This window comes from Bombyx mori, chromosome 12, assembly GCF_030269925.1.
Source record: "Bombyx mori chromosome 12, ASM3026992v2".
Lineage (NCBI taxonomy): Eukaryota > Metazoa > Arthropoda > Insecta > Lepidoptera > Bombycidae > Bombyx > Bombyx mori.
Genome location: NC_085118.1, coordinates 14,838,939 through 14,863,812, shown reverse-complemented (window position 1 = coordinate 14,863,812; position 24,874 = coordinate 14,838,939). Strand labels below are relative to the sequence as shown.

The 24,874-nt window shown below is 37.4% G+C and overlaps 1 protein-coding gene and 1 long non-coding RNA gene across 3 annotated transcripts in view; one reads left to right on the top strand and one right to left on the bottom strand.

Moving 5' to 3' along the window:
* Positions 1 to 24,874, bottom strand: part of LOC101744455 (kinesin-like protein CG14535) — a 434,238-nt gene that overhangs the window by 247,269 nt on the left and 162,095 nt on the right. The window lies entirely within an intron of this gene.
* The window catches only part of LOC119629294 (uncharacterized), a 41,986-nt gene continuing 30,239 nt past the window's right edge, over positions 13,128 to 24,874 (top strand). Inside the window, exons 1-2 of one of the 2 annotated variants that reach the window (XR_009974542.1) lie at positions 13,128 to 14,006; positions 14,115 to 14,504. This is a non-coding gene — a long non-coding RNA (uncharacterized LOC119629294). Of the gene's footprint in view, positions 14,007 to 14,114; positions 14,505 to 24,874 lie in introns of those variants that run through there. The other variant, XR_009974543.1, reaches the window with a different exon arrangement.

The window sequence follows — 24,874 nt, the reverse complement described above, 5'->3', positions numbered from 1 at the left end:
CTGGATGATAGAGGTGCTACGAGGTCTTAGACTGAGAGAGATTGGTAATATCTGCCCAAGCAAGAGCTTTGCTGTTAACTGAGCTTTGCTCGCCCGCCTGTCCTGGTGATACTGGAAAGGCCACCCGGGCCACCAGTAATTACTTAATCATTAAAAAAAAGCTTCGAATCTACCACAGGATCGGAAACGCGACCCACTGAGAAAATCCGGCGAGAAACGCAATGGTACCAATAGTTATAATTATTTTATGAACAGATATGGGTAGAAGGGTTATTTCGATAATATCCTGAAAAGCACCCCACGCCTTTTTTACAATAAAATCATTTTTTCTTACACTATTTTTAATTCAAATTTATTAAAATGTACTATATATTTTTTTTTTGGTTTTTCTATAAAAGCGTATTTTTTTTAGTTTTTTTAAACTATTTTTTTTTTATATTTCCTTCCTAGTTAGCCGGTAGCCTTAGAGGGCAATGCCAGCGTCACCGAATGAGTTGGTGAGCTCACGGAGCTCTAACCTGGTGACGTTGATAACACTAGCCCTATTAAGAGCAGTGCTTCGCAGAATCTACCACCGGATCGGAAACGCGATCCACTGAGCAGATCCGGCGAGAAAATGAGTGAGCTATGTTAAGCCAAACGAACATAATTACATTCGCCATAAAATACAAACTGACGGGTTTCATCAATTTTTTATCAATCACGTTAGATAAAAGAAATTGACATAAACTCATGTTTCGTCAACGCGAATAATAATGTTAATACGACTTTTTTATTGCTTTTGTAAGTGCTAAGCATTACAAGTGACTACCAAACTCCATAATTATTTAGAATTTGACAGTAATAAGCATTAAATATGAAATCGATGTTTAATTTTTAAATTTTGTCGCAAAAACATAATTTTGACGGAATGTCCAAACAAATCTAAGGGCCAACAAAAGATGAGAGCGCTAGGACTTTTCTCAAAGTTATTTTCTTTGACATTCAATGCCTTATGTAATGCATTAAGAAAATTAAAGTATTAAAGAACTAATAATACGTACACACGGGCGCAACGTTCGCACAACAACGGTAACTGAATGAGGCAGGTCTCATTTTAATGTGATTGGCACGGGCAACATCCACCCCAACTCTGCCGGAGTCGCGTCACTGCATTATTAATGCATCCCTCACGGATCTTAATCACTGACGCAAAGGACCGCCAACAATAGCCATGAAATTGTATTATAAGTTTTTTTCCGTTGAATTATAATTTGTTTTTATTGCTAGAATAGGTGGATAAGCTCACGGCCTATCTGATTTTAAATGATCACTAGGGCCCGTAGACATTAATAATTTTAATACCGGACCTACCTTGAGATATGAGTTATAAGTCTCAGTTTTTACAGTACAACAGCTGCCCCACCTTTCAAACCGAAACGCATTACTGCTTCCTTGCAGAAATAGGCAAGGTGGTATCTGCCCGTGCGGGCTTACAAAACGCCCTAGCACCAGTAATTAGGCAAATTATAATTCCTTCATCGTGGAAGCCGTTCGTGAACATTAGTTAAGTACGTTTAGTAAGTCATTACGAAAATTGGTAAGGGCCTGTGGGATTCGAACACCGGTATAGTAAGATCACTCCATACAAATGCACCGGACGCGTTATCTTTTGAGCTACGGTGACTGTTAGTATATTTTGTAAGTGATAAAAAATATAGAAAGGTAATTTTGGAACTTTTTTGGCATTTGAAGAGGTTTCATGGCAAGAAACACACGGAAAGCTGAAAGCTCAACTCATGTCCATTTCACTCTACTCTGATGATATTCATAACGCAGTAATAAACAATTTCGATTTTTTTATTTAGTTTTACAAAATTGCGAAAATTATTTCCGAATATCTATTAGATGCCCGGAATGATTGCGTGGCTTTATTCCTGGAATTTTAGTGGTTCGACAATGTAACGAGCTTACTTACGGTCAAGTGGGAATGAGTTGCTCGCTCCGGGAATTTCAATATTGTAAAATTGTCATGTTATAATTACTTATTGTAATATGAATATTAAAAAAAAAAAAAATTTAAAATAAAAATAAAAATATAATATTTAAAAAAAAAAAAAAAAAAAACATGCCCGCTGAGTTTCTTGCCAATTCTTCTCAGGACGGAGGCTAGTTCTTGTGAATTGGCGGTAGTTCTTTTGACGTTCAACAAGTATGTACTTTCATTTATGTTGAATAAAACTTTTTTGATTTGATTTGATTTGATACTTAAATAGCTACGTTTCCATTATTTTATGATCCAAAGTATCCTATGTCGGTCAATATGTGAGCCAACACGCTCGTCGAACTATCAACAAGTATTGGACGTCTAGTAAGCCCACTGCGCACCTAATTATTTTGCTGCATTTACGAATTCCCTTTGAAATGTCAAAGACAATGAAAATATTAAATTAAGCCCCGTTCAAACGTTCGTTGTTTTATAGTCCATTAAATTATTACTTTTTTATTCGTTTGTGTAAATGGACAGACGAGATGACTGCTTTCTTGGTAATTATTACCCCTCAGCCATTAAAGCATGAAAGGTATCGACCACCTGTAAATGCCCCGGTCATCGTTCTCGTCGAACCCGTCGGTTGCGACGAAGGGCTCGGCGAGTAAATTAACCCACAAACACAGCCCACTGAGTTTCTCGCCGGATTTTCTCAGTGGGTCGCGTTTCCGATCCGCTGGTAAATTCTGCGAAGCACTGCTCTTGCTAGGGCTAGTGTTAGCAACGACGTCAGGTTTGAGCCCCGTGAGCTCACCTACTTGTTAAGTCTACGCTGAAATAGTCTCTTAAGACCATCATCTTAGGTAAGATAAAAGAAAACTCCAATGCTTAATGGCCCAACCAAATTCATCTGAAAACGATTCAAAGATGGCGGACAATCCCCGATTCGTTTTGTTTTAAATTTTAAATGGTTAATAAAGTCACCACCTACAACGTGAATACTGGTGCCTAAATAATAAAAAAAAAATAACTCATTAATGATTTATTTCGTAAACACCACGCGACGAGGGTGAATACTAATTAACGTAGTCCATTTATAATTTTTGTAAATAATCCAGTATATTTCTATCTTTGTTTTTGTTATCGCGATTAATTCAATGTATCTTGGAGTGTTGACAGTCGAGTGATGAATCACTTTAGGTTTCGTTACCTGGATTGTACTCTCGAAATGGATAATCACGCGATAAACAAATTTGGTCCAATGTAAATCATTTAATTTAAAAGGCGGTATAATTAGGAGCGTGTAATATTGCCCGCCATTGATCCACGCCACTGTAAATTCAAAATAGCGAGAAACTGTAGGAACGAGCAGAAAATAATAAAAGGCTGAGGAATTCCGACTTCCCTCTCGCAGAGTCGGAGAAAATTCAATGTGAATTGATTCTTAACCTGGAAAGAAGAAAGAAAAAAAAAGAAAATTTATAAATATAGAATAGGACCTACGTTATAAGTATGCTATTTCTTATTCTATTTTTCTGTACGGCAATTGGTTCATTGCGATGCCATTATGCCCATTTCGTGTTTTAAAAAATTGACAAGTTTTGCAAAAATACTTTTTTGAATTAAAATGATGTACAATGATATCATCATCATCATCAGCCTTTATCTGCCCACTGCTGGACATAGGCCTTCCCCAATACCTCCCACAGAATGCGGTCCTCCGCCTTCCGCATCCAACGACTTCCCGCCGTGCGCACTAAGTCTTCGGTCCACCTGGTTGAAGGACGCCCCGCGCTCCTGGTACCAATGATATGAAGTTAATTTATACGAAATTTGTATTGTGTTACATGGGAACAAAAAGGAATGAAACTAGATGAGATGAAGTGTAATAACGTCATATTAACAATGGCGGGAAGCTACTAAGACTTCCGTGGGCTTTTTGGAGGATTAGGCGCAGCCATGTCCAGCGATTTTATTTCATTTTCTCATATCTTTATCGCGGACGCTAAAAGGTCAATAAAACACACGTTTATGTCCGAAAAATTACTAATTTACTAAATAAAACAATTTACATAACTTAGGCCACCTTGTTACCGCTAAAAAAAATCATGCTATTTATGCATTATTTTAAACTGTTGCGGTCATCTATTTGCATTACACACATTATTATTAAATTATTTATATTATATTGATTTTAATATTTAATGCGTTGCCGATATTTCGACGTGTTGTCAGCGCCGTGATCACGGGTAAGCTGAAGAGCCATTAAAAGTAGAAAAGAGGGTAGGATGTTAGGAGCAGAGCAAATCTGTCTATCCTCTTCCTTATCCACTTTTTTGGTATTACCAGTGTCTGCTCTAACATGCACAAGAAAATTGAAATTCAAAATCACGTCGGGGTGACCAGTTGTAGAAGACTTTTGCTTTATAAAGCACAAGTCCGGCCTCGCGTGGAGTACTGCTCCCATCTCTGGGCCGGGGCTCCCAAATACCAGCTTCTTCCATTTGACTCCATACAGAGGAGGGCCGTTCGGATTGTCGATAATCCCATTCTCACGGATCGTTTGGAGCCTCTGGGTCTGCGGAGGGATTTCGGTTCCCTCTGTATTCTGTACCGTATGTTCCATGGGGAGTGCTCTGAGGAATTGTTCGAGATGATACTGGCATCTAGTTTTTACCATCGCACCGCCCGCCACCGGAGTAGAGTTCATCCATACTACCTGGAGCCACTGCGGTCATCCACAGTGCGTTTCCAGAGATCTTTTTTGCCACGTACCATCCGGCTATGGAATGAGCTCCCCTCCACGGTGTTTCCCGAGCGCTATGACATGTCCTTCTTCAAACGAGGCTTGTGGAGAGTATTAAGCGGTAGGCAGTGGCTTGGCTCTGCTCCTGGCATTGCTGAAGTCCATGGGCGACGGTAACCACTCACCATCAGGTGGGCCGTATGCTCGTCTGCCTACAAGGGCAATAAAAAAAAAAGAAAAAAAAAGATATATACGACAAAGGTAAGATCTTCTACCGAGCGGATGATATTACTCGGTAGACCGATGCAGCGATGGTCGGAATGTTGTTGTTCAGAACTTGTATATATCAAGCTTATCTTGAAAATGTCGTAAGCGAGATTCAGGCATCTGTCAAATATCTTGTGTTCTCTGATGGCTACCGCCACATATGTATATTTATATTGCATATGTCTTTTCTTTAAGCGCCTAATGGTTTGCTCTGTCTTAATATAACACTCCATATATTTTTAATAGTACATACATCACAACATAACCCTTTCACAATTTCTTTTGATAAAACAGTTGTCTGAAAGAAATTGCTTTTGGCGATAAGACCGCCTGTTGACTGTTTTTAGTGTAATTGCGTTTTAGTTTGGCAATAAAGTATATTTTATGATCGCTCTCTCTCTCCAAAGTTTGACAATTTCACAAGACTTCAACCTCTATTTATTACTAGTACACCTAAGTAGTATTAATATAATATTATACCTAAACCTATACCTTGGTCAAGTTAACGGGAGAAGATCACGCGGACGCTCACCTACCCGCTGATCTGATCTAGTAAAGACGTTCACTGACCTGCCAATAACAGAGAGAAGAGAGAATTAGACACGACGTTCAGCAATGAAGAGACTGACTCAAAAGAAGAAGATACATTTATTTTTGTTGCTTACATGGGTGGACGAGCCCACAGCCCACCTGATGTTTAGTGGTTACTGGAACCCATAGACATCTACAACGTAAATGCGCCACCCACCCTGAGATATCAGCTTCAAGGTCTCTGTATAGTTACAACGGCTGCCCCACCTTTCAAACCCAAACGCATTACTGCTTCACGGCAGAAATAGCAGGTGGTGGTACTTACCCGTGCGGACTCACAAGAGATCCTGCCACCAGTAATTACGCAATAATTTTTGCGGGTTTGATTTTTATTACACGGATTTATTATTATACCTAAGCATTACTCGATAGGAATACACGAAGGCCACCTCCCTAAGCACTAAATATCATTCGAAACATTTTATGCGCATACAAAAACCTTCAATGATACAGTTCCGGACTCACAAGTGGAGTCATTTACAAAAAAAAAATCCTTATCGCTTTGTACAACGGTTAATGATACCTTAAAAGGAGGGTGTCATAACTTATATTGCGGCTACCTGTGCGAGCTTTTAGGGTTCAGCGTATGGAGAAAAAGTTTTGAATTAATCTTCAGTAAATGTAACGGTGTAGTGGTAAGTGACATGGTCACTACACAAGGGGGTCGCGGGTTCGAATCCCGCCAAGGGAAGATATTTGTAAGATAAATATAAATGTCTTTTCCAGGGTTATGGATATCTATTAAATATATGTATGTGTATAATAAAAAATCTTACATTTATATCCGTTATCTGGTACCTGTAACACAAGTTCTTTACGAACTTATCACGGGACCAGTTAACGTGGCGTGATTGTTACTAAATATTTATGTAAAAAAATAAAAAAAATGTAGTTGCTAACTTTTTTGTCCATATTACAGTAACGGTTTTTTAAAGTCCATTTTATTAAATGCACCACTTGTTTGAAATTATAAAAAGCCACAGGTATCACAACTACAATTCCTATTTTAAGACATAAGCTGAGAACTCAGTTGGAATGAAAATGATTCGATTCTCGAAAAAATTGCGGTAATCTTCATTAAACTCAGTTGGTCAAGCTATTTTTTTTAGGTCTATAATACAAATGGGAACAGTTTGTTTTTCATATGATTTATGTCATAGAAAGCCGTAGATATCACAACTAAAATTCCTATTTTAAGATATAAGTTGAGAACTCAGTTGAGATGACACTTACTCAACTCCTCAGATCTCTTTCCATATTTTTCCCATAATGCTCTTTGTAGATAAAAAGGGCAGACATTGCATCTGTGTAGTTCTATTTTAATATTTAATTTCCTATCACAGATTCGTTATCCTGGACTACCTATTATCAATTATCCGGACAGTAGATGAGATTTCTTCAACGATAAAATGACATTGAAAAGTTTTTACAGGTAGTAAAGGACCTCTTGTTAGTCCGCGCGGGTAGGTAACACCACCCTGCCTATTTCTGCCGTGAAGCAGTAATGCGTTTCGGTTTGAAGGGTGGGGCAGCCGTTGTAACTATGAGACCTTAGAACTTATATCTCAAGGTGGATGGCGCATTTACGTTGTAGATGTCTATGGGCTGCAATAACCACTGAACAACAGGTGGGCTGTGAGCTCGTCCACCAATATAAGCAATAAAAATAAAAAACTTCATGCGAAATGCAAAAAGAAAAGAAAAAATGTAAGAAAGAACACTAAAATGAATATCCCCACCACACGACTCTTACCTGACACGTTTTTGGACATTTATCGTGTCCCATGCTTCATCGGACGAGAGTTAATGTATGTACGCACGCAAGCCTTTATGATTAAAATTAATAAAATTAGTTTCCTTTCTGGCAGGTGGTGTGGGCAAACATTAACAAAGTAAATAGGTCAATACCGTAAAATATTTTATAAGCCTCAAATTGACGTATTAAACCTTACACACTCTTTGATATTGGCGTTGCGTAGAAAGTGTTTTAGAAGATTTTGGTTTTAGTTTACGCTTAAAGTTGAAGTCTTTGAGACTTTTTGGCGAAAATGTGAAGAGCTATTTATATGTTTTTTTAATCTTCAGATGCAAATGTTTAAAAAAAGTGCCTTATAAATCACTTAATATTTGCGGAAACTTTTCACTGCTTTTTTTTCGCTTGTGTTTTTCAATCAAAATCTTCATTACCTATCCAATATTCGTGGTTCGGGCGTATCCATTACCCGTAAGGCTCTATTTATTAGTCTAAAATACTATTCAGATCCAATACTTTAGGTTTTGGAACGAAGTTCCTTATAGAACGATGCTGAGGGGTACCCTAACCGGTAAAAACGTCCGTCACGTAAGATTTTTATTAGTAATGGACACATTGTACGACTTAACTTTGTAATAACGTACAAATTAGTAATGCACACAGTGTACGACTTAGCTTTGTAATAACGGACAAAAAGTAACATGTTTTTTTATCATTCATTGACCACGATCTCAGAGCGTTCGTTTGCGCAATACACTGACTCTTATGCAAAAAACCGTGAATGAAGTGTACCACAATAAGTTCGCACGTTATCGAATGACCGTGGGTTGTTGCGAAACCTCCGGTTTTATTTTCTTTATACCTCGAATAGAACTTAAAATTGATATTTTTATAAAAAGGAACTTCGTTCCTATCCGGTGTCCCACGACACAACACATCTTTTTTTTATTCGGTATTGGTATTCTAATATTCCTCCTCTAACGTTCGAATTTATCTCAATAAAAATAAAAATGCAATCGCAATTTCCAAACGAAACAACGGTGCGGCATCATGAAATTTTCAACCCAAAGAGCGTGCCCTACAAACCTGAACTATTAATAAGTGAATCGACAGCTGATAACGGGCCCTTATACCTTCTCTTTATCAATAACCCGGCAACGAACGCCCTTAATATTGCAAGGGCGAGGCACCGAAGATATCCCGGATATTTTATTCACGAAGGTAAAGAGGCTGACAAAGAAATGCGAGTTAGATAGGAGCCTAAATAAACCGAAGATGTACTATTAGTTCCATTCTCGATCCAAAAACTATACGATGGCTTTCTCAGAAATTATAATAATAAATATTAATGTATTTCACATTAAATACATTATAATACATATTAACATACATGTATGCCGATTTGTAAGTAATTTTTACAAAATAATGTTATAACGTAGAGGGGGCAGAGGTCGACCGAAGAAGACATGGATGATTTACTGGTGGTAGGACCGAGTCCGCACGGGTAGGTACCACCACCCTGCCTATTTCTGCCGTGAAGGAGTAATGCGTTTCGGTTTGAAGGGTGGGGCAGGCGTTGTAACTATACTGAGAACTTAGAACTTATATCTATATAACGTGGGTGGCGCATTAACGTTGTAGATGTCTACGTGTTCCGGTAACCACTTAACACCAGGTGGGCTGTGAGCTCATCCAAACATCTAAGCAATAAAAAAAACACGTGTGGCACTCGGAGACTGCCGTGGTAAAGCTATTGCATGGCATTTTTTATCAACTTATGCAATTATAAATCGACAATAATAATGTAATATTAAAACAACAATAAAATTAGACCACGCTATATTTATAAACATTAACAAAAGCAAAACATTAACTGTCCCCTACATACTCATAACCTGGACCGCGCGAGGGAGGGATGAGCAGACTTTTCATGATGTGTATGCGGCAGTGCGACGTCACGCCGCGGGCTTATTCACAAACACTACACAAGCGCAACGTGTGAATGTGTTGAACGCGAGCTACATAGTAGGCGTAATGCGGGTGTCAGGTTATTTTCGTTACGGAATTTCTTGATTTAGTCGCAGCGCTCCAGACCCGCGATAGAAGCTTTTTTTATTTTTTTTATTACCGTATAGACAGACGAGCATACGGCCCACCTGATGTCACTTACCACTACACCAGACGGCCGTTATATAAAAATAATAAATATAATAATAATAAAAAAAGAACATTTACGTGGACAGTGGTAAGGGTAATAGAAATGGAATACGACTCGAGTTGGCCTCAGGCACCGACATTATTTATTTAAGGCACCCAAAGGCCTAACAGTAGTTAGATAATTGTCCCTTTACAATTTCGTTTGAGAGTTTTCACAAATAAATAAATAACAAATATGCTCCGAGCAAAAATTAATTGAATTCCCGAAATAGAATTAAGAGATCGTTTTCTCAATTAAATTTATATTTCGGGAAGTTTTTTTCCCAAGAATCGCTGTTTGGGCGGAAGGGAAATTTATTTTTAGAATTTCTTATCAAAATATAAAACCCTTTGGGGGATAAAGCTTTTGTTGAATGTCATGCTGTATATCATCTAGATATATGTTATTGGAGGATTTTTTAATTTCCGTGCGGGCAAACGAGTACCGCCCATGAAGCCACGAATATTGGGATATAACAAAAGATTTGTGGATCGTAGTAAAACATAAGATCCTCTGTTCTGAAGTAGGGCAGATGGGCAGTATGACAGGCTGCTGTGGTCATGACAGATTTTTCGGCGATGTGGAAAACCATGCATCCAATTTGACACATTAATCCAATGTCTCAAGGTGACGTTCAGACTGAGGTGTTTATGTGATTAGGTTCATTTTTCCATAACACAAGTTTTATTAACACCGTTTTTAGAACCGAAACAAAATAACAAAAAACAATATAAAGCACAGGTAAACCTGTTCCATGTAACATGTAAACTACATGTACACGTAATAACTACATGTACTGTTTGTTACATGTAAACTACAAATTTAACTAAGAATAAATAACGGTTTAAAGAGCTCAAATTACACCTTGCTTTTTTACGATAAAATGTTTTATTTTTGTTATTAATCACTTTTTTTTTTTGTAAAAATATAGACATTTTTTTTCGCATTTTATTCCCACATGAAAACTGCTTACGATTCAAATTAAGGTTTTAGTTTATTCACATATATACCTACCGCTTAAAGTCTACAAGCTTAAAAAAATGCTTGTCGGGGATCAGTAGAGCTTCAATTTATACAGCTACTAACAAATAGCTGTCAAAACCATTGAACTATTTCAACAAGAACATGTTTTAACATGAGACGGCACTAAATTATCAGTAGGCAACAACAGGCCTGCGTAAATATTTAACAACATTTACATAACTAGAGGGCTGCAGTTATCTTTGCCGCCTACCCTCCAGTTAGCCAGCGTTATTGGAACCCTCCATGTAAAATTCTTCGATGATACTATAAAAGAATTAAGTATCCATTTTTGTTGGTATTTTTTGTGAAAATTCGTTTGAAGATCTTTATAATCGGCATAAGCTGCTTAATATTATAATAGTCTTCTATGTACGTCATGTTTTGATTTTGGAACGAAGTTCCTTATGGGACGATGCAGAGGGGTACCCTAACCGGGAAAAAACGTCCGTAACGTAAGATTTTTATTAGTAATGCGCACAGTGTACGACGTAACTTTGTAATAACGTACAAATTAATAAAGCACACAGTGTACTACTTAACTTTGTAATAACGTATAAAAAATAACATATTTTTTTATCATTCATTGACCACGATCTCAGAGTGTCCGTTTGCGCAATACACTAATTCTTATGCAAGCAACCGTGAATGAAGTGTACCACAATAAGTTCGCACGTTACCGAATGACCGTGGGTTGTTGCGAAACCTCCAGTTTTATTTCGTTAATACATCGAATAGAACTTAAAATTAATATTTTTATAATAAGGAACTTCGTTCCTATCCGGTGTCCCACGACACCACACATCTTTTTTGGAGTTTACTCCTTTAGAATCGATTTACATATATAGGCCCGGGGTATGAAAATTATGGGGACCAAAATCGTACTAGCATGTCACACGAAATGCGTTATGCGCCTGATTGGCTCCTGATTGCGTGATGCGTGCGCGCGCCAATCAAAATCGTACTAGCATGTCACACGAAATGCGTTATGCGCCTGATTGGCTCCTGATTGCGTGATGCGTGCGCGCGCCAATCAGGAGCCAACGCGCGGCCGCGTTATCGCAGGTGACGCCGGGCTGCTGCGCCGGCAGTCCGCCACAAAGCCTCGTACTGATCGCGCGTTTCTCTCATTATTGTATTTTCATATATTTGTTAGTCGTTTGTTTTGTGTCTCGTTAATTTGTTAATAATCTGTAGTGTATCGTGTTGTCGTAATATAGAACTATTTCTCGTATTGTTTCGTTTAATTTTTTATATCCAGTAAACTCCAGTCGTGCGTCGGAGCGGACACACACACTTTTTTTATTATCTTTTTAGGCAGACGAATCTATGGCCCACCTGATGGTAAATGTCACTGTTGTTCCTGGACAAAAGAAATGGTATGAGTACAGCCAAACCGCTGCGCTATGTGTGTATTTCTTAACTTAAAAAATAAGTTAAACTTAAGTAAAATAAGTAAACCACTAGGTGGGGTCAGCACAACTATTTTTTCTCTTCCATTCTCTTCTATCAGCCGTCATCTCAACACTCATTCCTCTCTCTCTCATATCGTTATTCACACACTCCATCCATGTCTTCTTCGGTGGACCTCTTTCCCCTCTACCTTGCACTACCATTTCCATACATCTCCTAGTCACATGCCTCTCCTCTCTACGCATCACATGTCCATACCACGCCAACCGTCCGCTCTTTATTTTGTTGTGGCTTCATTCACACAGACAATAAAAAAAAACATCTCACTATAATTGAGTTAAAGCCAGACACAGATGATAGACACCCCGGCTAACCAAGTCGACCCTAGAAGCGTATTTAATTAGGAATATAATAAAAGGAGTCGTCTGTCGTCCGAGATAAGTAATTTATTCATTTTCCAGACAGTTCCATTCACGTTAAAGTGAAAAACTCCGTTCGATCTGTGACATTTACTATTCATTAAGTTTTCCATTTCTGAATAATATAATACGTATGATTTTGGATAAATAGTTGCGAGAAACGTATAATACATTAGTAGCTTTATTAAAGTGAAAACTCTTTAGCGTTATTTAGAACTTTTTAGTAGTTCGCGTCACCGACATGCGTAATTGGATAATAGTATACTAGATAATGACCTCTTGTGAGTACGCGCGGGTAGGCACCACCACCCTGACTATTTCTGCCGTGAAGCAGTAATGCGTTTCGGTTTGAAGGGCAGGGCAGCCGTTGTAACTATACTGAGACCTTGGAACTTATATCTCAAGGTGGGTGGCGCATTTACGTTGTAGATGTCTATGGGCTCCGGTAACCACTTAACATCAGGTTTGCTGTGAGCTCGTCCACCCTAATCTAATCAATAAAATAAAAAAGTCGTGTTTTCAATCTCATGTCAATACCAAATAGACTATAAACATATTATACACTTCAAAAATTTAGTATTATTTCAATAATTAATGGACAGAGCTACGTGACGATTTAAATGAGCTCCAAAAGCAAACCATAAAATACTCCATTTTGAATTGCAGATACACATCAATTCAAATTCGTCACATCCATCTTTCTCGTAGTCTGCAAGTCGCATAGCGCTACGACAAACTAGAGCGCCGTGCTTGACTAACGGCCGTTTTCAATAACGTATCTGAGTTTTCGGATAGATAGCTATCTCCGAATATCAGCAAGAGCGTATCTATCCTTAGTTTGCGTTTCACAATCACGGATAAGTGCTATCTCTCTTTAACCAACAGTAGATAGCTTCTTCCCTCCGATTTATCCGAGCCTCTTGATACGTTTCGTTCTACTACAAATACGAAACAACATCAGGATCAAGACTTATTTTATTTTATTCTAAATTATAACTATAATTTAACCAGCATATTGTAGACTATCATAAACACATTTGTTTATAACAAAAAGTAATAAAAACATATGTAGATTTTTTTAAATTGGACGTATTGCTATTTTTATCCTAGTCGAAATTATGAAACGAAACGTTTTGACAGTCCGTTTGCCAATAAGCAGTGATCAGTTTCTTTTGTTTGTTTTTCTATTGTTTACCTACTATATTCAATGATGACTTACCTCCAAAACGCTTTAAAACTTTCGTTTATAATTCTAAGTGTGTTTATAATTAAAGAGCTACAGTGAAATAAAATGAATTCTGTAAGTATCTATGAACTACATTGATAATAATAATTTTACTTTGAAAACTTTGAGTTCAAGTTTAGAAAATATATCTTTTTCAGTCAAGAAAGGCAGCACCCATGACAAAAGATGAGACGATGATTCTAGCAGAACTTGTGGCGGTGAAAAAACACATCAATAATAAGGCAACAAATGCCACAAACAATAAATTGAAGCAGCAGGCTTGGCCAACCCTTGTAAATGATTTTAATTCGTCGATTCGTCGTTTCCCATGAACTCCATCGCAGCTTCGACTAAAATGGGAAAACTTAAAAAACGCTACGGCAACATAAGAAACAACCTTAGTAAGGTTAGAATAATTATTTGATAGTTTGTCTCTAATAACACATTGACAAACATGATTTTTTCTTTAGGTTGACGTACATAGTATTTGAAATAATTATGCTCTTTGTTACAGGCTGGAGGTGGTAAGGATTGCAGATGAAATTTTGGATAAAGCATGCACATTGTTGTAGGTCACATATATTTTTAACACTTTTACAGCCAAGCGGAAACAAGATGGAAGAAAAGAAATGCAATGTATTAGCAGAATATCTAATAGCAAAAAAGAGGCTTGATTTGGAAAATGAAGAAAAGGAGATTGTTGTAGCAAAACTTAAGTTAGATTTAGATAATGCTAGATTAAAAAAATAAAAATTACTTAAAAGGATTTCATAAATTAAGTAGGCAATAATAATTTTATGTTAGATAGTTTTTTAAGTATATGTACAAATTCTAAATTAAATATCTTGCATGTACTAACCACTATGTAATTATCATTTTGGAAAATAAAAAATAGTCAAATTATCATTGAAGTTTATTTTATAAATTATCTTTGGAAGCAATTATTTATAAATAGTTGTATTTCAGATGTACATTCTGGAAAATTGTTACGAACAATTATATTATTTTCCTGTAATGTATCTGCGACTGAAATTTCTGATTCTAATTCTTCTAAATTCATACTCCTGATGATATTATGCAGCATGGCAGCTATAATAACAGCTTGCATATTTTCTAGTTTTAATCTACTTTTCAATGATAATACAGGGAGTCTTCTTTTACAAACACCAATGCATCTGAAAAATATACATTATTCGCTTACTTTATTTTACAATACAGAATAACAAACTCTTAACTTAAAAAAAGATTACCTCTCTATAGTATCTCTTGTTTTAATATGTGATTCATTTTAAATCGTTCCGATTGAGTATGTGGGTTAATTAATCATGTTAAAAGATAGGGTTGTGGGGATAGCCTCTATCGGCAAGCAAATAGCAATTTCCAAGTCCACCTTGTTATCAATGTTCTCTTGATATGTAGATAATTTATTATAATAGTGTCATATTAAATTCATATAAACACCTAAATATATAATATAAATAAATAAAAATATAATAATAATATATGATAATAATAATATAAATAAGGTAATATAAATAAGAAATACCTTTTCAATCGGAATGGGTAATTATAGTTGTATCATGAGTAGACCCAGGCTATCAAGCAACAACATTTTGGAACATCAATGATGCATTGCACACAAATTACACATTCAAAATACTCTTTTTCTATTTCTAAATTCCTCTCCTATATTTGAATCTGTAACACAAATATAAAATGTAGAGGTATCAGTGTGTAATAAGAATGAAGGTAAATAGCCTACCAGGTTATTGTATTAGTATATGAATGTCATTTAGGGCACCATGGGAATCCAGCAGTATTATAGAATTCCTGTTGAGTGTGATTTTGTAACACAACAAAAATTAGGTATAATTTTGCTATTGCTATAAACAAATATAAGTTGTAATAACGAGTACTTTTATGGTTAAAATTTATCTTACCTTTTTGACGTTACACTCAAATATGAATCATTAAATTAATCAATTCATTCACAACACCTTTGCTCAGAAATCTATAGTCAAATTCGTAATTATTGATCTTCGCCATGTAATTCAGACGATCTTTATTTTCCTAACCATATGATATCGGCCTCACTATCACTATCTGCATCACAATCCATTATCATTTGAAATAATTCCATATCACTATCATCACTGCTACAATATGCCAATATGAAGAGAAACAATTATTAAATTATAGCGATTTACTTTTGAAAGATAAACATGTAACCGGCCGATTTTGACAGATAAGCGAATGCCCATACTAGAGATAGCGCCGCCTACCGGAGAGTTACTTAAAACTCATATTGAAACGGAAGTAAGCACGATTTGTATGAGCGTTCTATCTTTAGCAGGCTATCCGTCCTCCCGACGATGGATAGATAAATCCGATAGGAACTGCTGCCCGTCGATAGGTTATTGGAACGTAAGTAAGGACAAAAATATAGATTTGTCTATCTTTAGTAACCGAAACTAGGGATAGATAGGTTATTGAAAACGGCCGTAATACAGATTAATAACATTACTAAGGGTAAGAGGAATACATAAAAACAATTGAATTGATTTTCATTCTGTTCAATCGACTTATTTTCGAATATGAGCTTTACTGTGATACCAGTGTTGTAGACACTTTACTGGTGGTATGACCTCTTGTGAGACCGCGCGGGTAGGTACCACCACCCTGCCTATTTCTGCCGTGAAGCTGTAATGCGCTTCGGTTTGAAGGATCGGGTAGCCGTTGTAACTGTACTTGAGACCTTAGAACTTATATCTCAAGGTGGGTGGCGCATTTACCACCACTAACCGCATTTACATGCATTAACCACATAATACCAGGTGGGCTGTGAGCTCGTCCACCCAACTAAGCAATATCGTAATACCTCAGTAGCGAGGTATCGACACTGAAAAGATCTTCCAATGGACGCGTGAGATACCTTGGTAGACCGACATGTTGTTAGAATGTTGTTGTTCGGAACTTCTATATCTGCACACTTCACAAACTAACATGAATACATATATTTTATGACAGCTACCACCTCATTTAATATACAGACTCTAAATCAAGTGACGTCGATGATAACAGGCAAGTTATGTGACAGAAGGCCCAGAGGCACAAGTCCAATGCACTGGTCGGACCAGATACGCTCCACTCTCAATACTTCAGTCCACGTTGCTATCCACACCACCCTCAGCATTAAGGATTATCGACGCAAGGAGGAGGACCGCTCTAGTTACTGCTACTGGTGGTGTGGTATTTTGTGCTGGTGGTAGGGATTCTAGTGAGCCCGTGCAGGTGGGCACTCTGCCTATTTCTACGGTGAAGCAATAATGCGTTTCAGTTTGAAGAGGCAGACGTTTTACTGTAAAAACTGAGATTTAGAAATCATAACTCAAGATGGGTGGCAGCATTGACGTGATTAATCTCTATGGGCTCCGGTAACCACTTAACACCACGGGGCCGTGAGCTCGTCGATCTATCTAAGCAATAAAAAAATAGTTGCGTTCAGATCATTCAAAAGTCCAGTCTCCACTTTGATACCGTAAATGGCCCGAAACAGACCAAAATATTGGAAACAATTCCAAAACCAATTCCAAACTACATCAGAAGTATCTGATTTAAATAATCACGAGACTAAACCACGATACCGTTTCTCATCATCGACTCACAAATTTTAAATTATGGAAATACATTTGTCAGCAAACACTGTCAAGGCTGTTATTCAGTCGAGTTACCTTCGAGTTCTGAGACTTGTAGTATCGCAGCTACACATAGGTAAACTTGAGCCGCATTTGACTAATTCATACTGAAGACTGGAGGGGGAGGAATGAGAACTTCTAGACACAGGTATTCGAATTTATTACTTTAGCTTCAAACAAACTGCAACCGAGTTTTCAATTTTTAAAGATAGTATTTAGAATGTTGCCTTATTTTCAAAGTAATTAATAGGTGTCATTTTTGTTATTCACGGCGATTGTAAACTAAAAACTTTTATTTTTTTGGCGTTTACAATAAAAAGTTATTAGTCAGTCGAAGCAGTAGTTGATTGTACGTATCTACTTTATAATGTACGACACGAGCTAATGTCGTGTCGTATTCTAATCGGATAGTTTTTGTTAATAATACGAGGTTGATGGATAAATATGTGCTTCTGATAGTGCCGAAGTCTACTTCAATCTCGTCCATACAAACTTCAATTAATTAATAAATATCGGTTGATAATGAGTGAATATGTTTGACGTTGGTTGCATTCACACCAATCAAACAGAGTAATAAAACAAACTAAAAATGGTGCTAAAAAGAGGGCTAAATGAAGAAATAATTAAACATTTGTAGTACTAAATATTTTTATAAATAAATTTAGTTATTTTCGTCTTTATTAGAAATGTAATTGACACACTCAATAGTACATTAAATATATAAAAAAATGTCGTTTTTTTTTCGTTAACTCTAAACATCTTTCATAAAGCAATTCGTTAGATTTTAGTATCGTATTTAAGCGCCATATTAAAGGGCTTTAATCGCCAACGTTGTAAAACTCGAAGGAATAACTGCAGCGAAGTGTGTCACAAAGAAAATTGAATTGTTAATGTTTTCGTCGCGTGTGTCTGTAATAAATCGTTTTATTGTTTACCAACTTTACGTTTCGACTGACGGTTAGTTATCCACCATTTCTATTTATAATAAGTAACGATACGTTCTCAATGTCGAATTTTGGGTTGAGTTTGAGCTGGAACTGCCGATGTGTATGAGTGATAACTTTTGGTTCAGTGAGTGGAATCTTTGTTTTTTCTTGTAAGGATAGTAAGCAAGAATGGTCATGAAATATAGATAATGATGCACTCGAAGAACTGACATTATCTTTCTGCGAAGATGTTAGTATAACGTATACTGTTCTACAATTATGGGCTAAAACATCCTATTCACAACATTTGTCGAGTCATTGTATAGATCTTAACAGGAGACATAGTCATGTTGAAAAATACGTTTCCTCATCTCCATTGCTGGCCGTTGCATCTTCTCGTTTAAATAAATTGAAAGAAAGGGAGTAAGAAAGATATAGTTACAAGTTTTACCAGTACTGGAAATATCTTAGTAAAGTCTCAATCGATGTTTCGTCAAACTGCAGTCAAACTGCAGATTCACCTTCAAAATTGAACCGGTTTTGTTATTAAAAAAGTATTGTTTTTTTTTATTGCTTAGATTCGTGGACGAGCTCACAGCCCACCTGGTGTTAAGTGGTTACTGGAGCCCATAGACATCTACAACGTAAATGCGCCACCCACCTTGAGATATAAGTTCTAAGGTCTCAGTATAGTTACAACGGCTTGTAGTGCTTTAGCTATGTTTTTATGCTTTTATTTAGTATAAATTGTTAAAATATGTTGGTTTCTGAAAACCAGAAAAACTAGAAACCATTACAATTTTAGAAGTTTCATAATTAAAGCAACAACCAGATGATCAAATGAGATGGCAATATATAAATATCGTGTGGTATAAATGTGTTTGTTCTAGTGTACTATTTATTCAGGGAGGCAACAGGGGAATGCCTTTGTATGGACAAAATAAAACTCAGCATTCCTTCGTCCGATGATTCTTGGAGTAATCATAAATTCAATCATTCCTTCATCAAACGAGGCTTGTGGAGAGTATTAAGCGGTAGGCAGCGGCTTGGCTCTGCCCCTGGCATTGCTGAAGTCCATGGGCGACGCTAACCACTCACCATCAGGTGGGACGTATGCTCGTCTGCCTACAAGGGCAATAAAAAAAATAAAAAAAATATGGCATTTAGTTTTTTTCTTTATTTTAAAGAGCTTAAACATTAATAGGATTTTAATATTCTGATTATAGTATTGTTTGTAAACATATTTATATTATAAATTTTAAGTTTTTTATTTCCCTAGAATTTTATTAGTTGCAGACTAGTTTCAAACTAATTTTATGGTTGAATGTGCCTTATGTACTTTAAATATTATAATATCCGAAATTTCGAATACTGCACAGCTTTCAAAAGATAGCAAATACATATTATAGTTTGTCTAAATAGGAGGGACTTTGTAATTAATACACTTCTCATAAAATTGTAAGTGAATTTTAGAATACAAAATTGGCAATGCCAAATTATCACAAGTTCAGCAGGGACTTTGTCAATCTCGTCTACGATGATAAGCTTCGATAAGCTTCGAGTTATATCGCCTTGGTAATTTCATTCTTACGTTCCAAAATGTAACTTTTCGAATAGTAACACAAAAATCGATTATTATTATTATTTAATCGATTTTGTTTACAAATCGATTTATTTCAAAGAGAGAAAACTCGATTATTTAGTAGTCGATAATTTCCCTTCAAGTCACATCCCTAGTGACAACATTCAATATTAAGTGGCTATGTGCTAAAACTTTCTCATCAATATAGTTTATTTCTTCAATACCCGCACTGTGTGTGCCTTAATGTTTTTTCACATAGCCCACTGCCTTAAAAACCACATCATGAATTAACATCAAAAATTTGATACTTACATCGGTTTACATCAAATTCCTTACAAAGTACACGAACTTTCAAAATAATAATACCTAAGTCACAGCACACACCGGACTTAGAATTTCCTTTTATTATTACTAACATTATTTCACCGAAACGTATAGTTTAATTTCGTGTAGCTAGGAAGGCGGACCTTAATAAAAACTAATATTTGCCCTACGCCGGACGCGTTGTGGAAAATTAAAACATATTTCTCTCGGTAATGTGGTGAACAGTGTAACATCATTCAGAAGCTCCGTTACGGGTATTGTCGTAAGCGCGATTTTCGTTTGAAATAAGCTTTGCACACACAAAAGCCCTAAGCTTGGGGTTTCCTACTGTGCTATACCTGAAAACACATACGAGATATAAAGGACATTCAGTTTTCATTTATAATTATTTATTACATTGACCGGCAAGGGAACTTACAAACCATCTGATTCTGACGCAGAGTCCTTACACAAATACATTGATAGAAATTCAAATATACGAAAATGTATTACAAACATCATATTAAATTGTATCTTTGCGTAAAAATTACGTGAAAATAATTATAGCTCTTGTTGTGACTGGGTAGATTGAGTTCAAGGTTTCTATGGATAGAGGAAAATACAATGATAATTCTTTGTGTTGTTCTTTATAAGGCAATAAATATGTTGTTGTTACAACTACACCCCGTTCACATATTATAGCTTTTTTTTAATTCCTACCAAAGCTGAGAGCCTATAGAGGTTATTTCAGCGTAACCTTAATTAGTAGGTGAGGTCACGGGGTTCAAACCTGACGACGTTGCTAACATGAACCCTAGCAAGAACCGTGCTTCGCAGAATCTACCACCGGATCGGAAACGCGACCCACTGAGAAGATCCGGCGAGAAACTCAGTGGGCTGTGTCTGAGGGTTAATTTACTCGTCGAGCCCTTCGTCGCGAGCGACGGGTTCGACGAGAACGATGACCAGTGCTTGAGGTACCTAAAAGCACCGTTAGTTGATCGGGAGGATGACGTGTTTGGGGCGACGTCGACTGCTTTCCATTCTGTCTGCAGGATCGGAAATGTAGTCACCGGCGGCCACGATGAGTGGGTTCTCGTGTCGTGCCGCCTTATCGAAGTGGCGTATTATAGCAAGTTGTCGTCGCCTAGAAGATAAGACGCCTTATGTATGCGGATTGAGCAATGAAACTAGATATACCAGTGCTCAAATGACGTGACAGATACTATTGTTTAAGATAATACGCACATAAAACATGTTCATGAATAATTTACACTTCGTTTAAATGAAATTAGTGAAATTAAATTAAAAATTTGCGTAACAACTGATGGTATACACCCTGTATTTTGTGCGGCAAGTATATTAATCCTGTTGAACTACTTAACCGACTCTTGAGGGTGAATTGGACTTCGGGTGAACATGGATAAAACTATTTTTTTTTCCCTACCTATGCTGATAGCCTTGAGAAGCTATTTCAGCTTCACCCTAACGTTTGTAGGTAAGCTCACGGGGCTCAAACCGGAGAGTTGCTAACACTGACCCTAGCAAGAGCAGTGCTTCGCAGAATCTACCACCGGATCGGAAACGCGACCCACTGAGAAGATCCGGCGAGAAACTCAATGGGATTGGTAAAACTAAAGATATGTTCGATGTTTAAATAAGCCCAGGTCAGGTCATCGTGAAAGGCTGTCCGCTTAAAGTTCTTCAACAATATTTATACTTCGGGCAGACGTTGCAGATTGGTAAAAACAATTCGGAGATGAACGCTAGTACGAGGATCCAGCTGGACTAGGAAGCTTTCGGCAAACTAAGTAGATACTTTTCGTCACTCACCACACAGTGCCTGAAAACTAAAGTTTTTAACAAGTGCCTCCTGCCAGTTATGACTTACGGAACCGAGACGTGGTCACTCGCAGTGCGGCAAGTCTGTCAACTAAAGGTCGCTCAGTGAGCCATGAAAAGAGCCATGCTTGGAGTTTCTCTAAAAGACAAAATCTCGAATTTGCTAATTTGCTCGTCTTTGCAAATTTGAAATCTCCCATGTGTATAAATTTTGTTTTCGAGAAAATCCAATAAATCTACCTCCTGAAAAAAAATGCAAATATTTCTTTAGCACATAGAATACTTTGTTCTACAATAAAATGCAAGCCGACACTTAGGATTTTTTAAGATTGACGTGTAATAAAATGAAATATTGAGATATGCACATGGGAGCTTGTGCTGAGTATACTTAGGTATTTGAAATAATTTTCATAATATATGAATACCGCATTTTGGCCCAAAATGTCACATAGGAGGTTTTAAATTTGCAACAACGATACACAAATTTCGCGATCGTGTGAAAATTCAAAAGTGCAAGTTTATCATTTTCTCAGTCCCAACAACATTAAGCACATAACACACAAACATGTGCTCAACCGACGGCTTAAGTCAATACAAATGTAATTCGGTAGAATATTTAGATACTCAAACCGATATTTGTATGAGCTCATGCTCCCATAAGTACATCGAGTGAATAATTTGTTCTCGTTGAAAGCATCGATTGACTTGCGACGAGCACGCGATGCGATTCGTTGTTTCAAACGTAAATCAATATTGATAAATTCGAAGGGTTATTTTGTCAAGGTCGTGTCGTTTGGGCATGTTAGATTGTTTATTTTATATCAGTAGATATCGAAGTAATGCTTGGTTTTTTTTATCCTACCTATGCTGATAGCTTCACCCTAACGTTTATAGGTAAGCTCACGGGTCTCAAATCGGAGAGTTGCTAACACTGACCCTAGCAAGATCAGTGCTACGCAGAATCTACCACCGGATCGGAAACGCGACTCACTAAGAAAATCCGGCGAGAAACTCAGTGGGCTGTGTCTATGGGTTAATTCGCTCGTCGAGCCCTTCGTCGCAAGCGACGGGTTCGACGAGGACGGTGACCGGGACCAATGCTTGTTTGATTTAGAGTCAGTGATAACAAAAAAAAAAATCATCGCTTGTTTTCTTTTCAATTGAATACAGTAATCATCAAAGACTTTTATTATTATCATTAAACAAATAATAAATGTTGAAGTTGAATTTTTCTTAGCAATATTTAAGCTGCCTTTAGTTTTGTCATATTTTTTGGGTTATGTTAATTTGTAATGTATGACTGAACCTACATATTAGCGGCACGCCTTTTCAGTTGTTATTCGGAGCTCGGTAATAGGAAAAGCATAGCTCGAGGTTGTAATTTACTAGGCTAGATTTATGACTACTAAATAATTGGATCAGTTTCCCATTAGCATTAGGGAGTGGTTAGGCTGTGCCCATGCCGTTGCTAACGTGCTTGAACGACGATGACTACCCACCTTCATGTGGGCCGTATGGTAGTCTGCCAACAAAGGCAATCAAAAATGCAGTAGCAGTTTTAAACATTTTCTATGCCAATTTGCAAGGAAATTGCTTGTGCAAGCTTAAGACAAAGCTTACATGTGATTCGGTCTTCAGCAATGAATAAATTTAGGCCTTGCTACGATTCAAATGTTTTAAATCGTAACTACCCACCGAAGTTGACAAATTTAACGACAAAAAGCACTTAGTACTTTTTTTTTTGTTTATAAATCCAAAGTTATTTATGTGTAAAGTTGAAGCTAAGCCCCAAACAGTCAAAAGCCAAAAATGTTCATAAAACGTACGACATAATATTCGACGTTCTTAGAATTAATGCTTTCTTCTAAGAAAGAAATCTTACTAATTGCTATTCACGGCAGCCGCAGTGAAGTCTTAATTGAATAAAGAAACGTAATTTGAATAAAATTACAAGCGAACAAGAGGTTCTGTTGTCAATTTTAAAATTCGTAATAATATCTTTATCTCTTTCTAATACATTAATGAGTATTCATAGTTCTATTTGTCCCTGTATTATTCATTGGGCCTTGGTTCATTAAAATAGAACTATTTAACACTTTTTTTAAAAGAAAAAAAGATCTTATATTTGCTTGCTTATACCTGTGCCACTTAATACTTACAGCACTTTTTCTTACCTAAACTGGCCACTTCAATAAGGCGGCACGACATGAGAATCCTCTCGTTGTGGCCGCTGAAAACTACATGTACCCAAAACACGTAATTTCGGATCCTCCCGATCCACTAACGGTGCTTTTAGGTGCCCCAAGCATCAGTCATCGTTCTCGTCGAACCCGTCGCTTGCGATGAAGGGCTCGGCGAGTAAATTAGCACACCGACACAGCCCACTGAGTTTCTCTCCGGATCTTCTCAGCGGGTCGCGTTTCCGATCCGGTGGTAGATTCTGCGAAGCACGGCTCTTGCTAGGGTTCGTGTTAGCAACATCGTCAGGTTTGAGCCCCGTTATCTCACCTACTAGCTAAGGTTACGCTGATATGATCTCTCTAAGCCATCAGCCTAGGTATGAAAAAAAATATCCTAAGCTGGTAGCCTTAGAGCGTTATCCTTTTTTTTTTTTTTTTTTCGGGCCGGGGGCCGAACCTCCTACGAGGTCCCCGCGCCTAGGGGGCGCGCGGGGTATGTGAGACTCAACGATCTGCAGGTGTTGAGAGCAGATCGCGGGCCCAAGGATTTTAGGGCCCACCCACTAAACGACTCCCCTGCACTCTTACACCCGACGTCCGATCTCCGTCCGGGGTCAGAACCCGTTCAGAGTAGGGGGGTTCCCGCGGTCAACACTACAACCAGACACGCGGCGCCACCCCGAGGACGCCCGACCGACGGGTCGTCAAGGCGATAGTCGACGACCAACGACGTCGGTCTCCGCGGT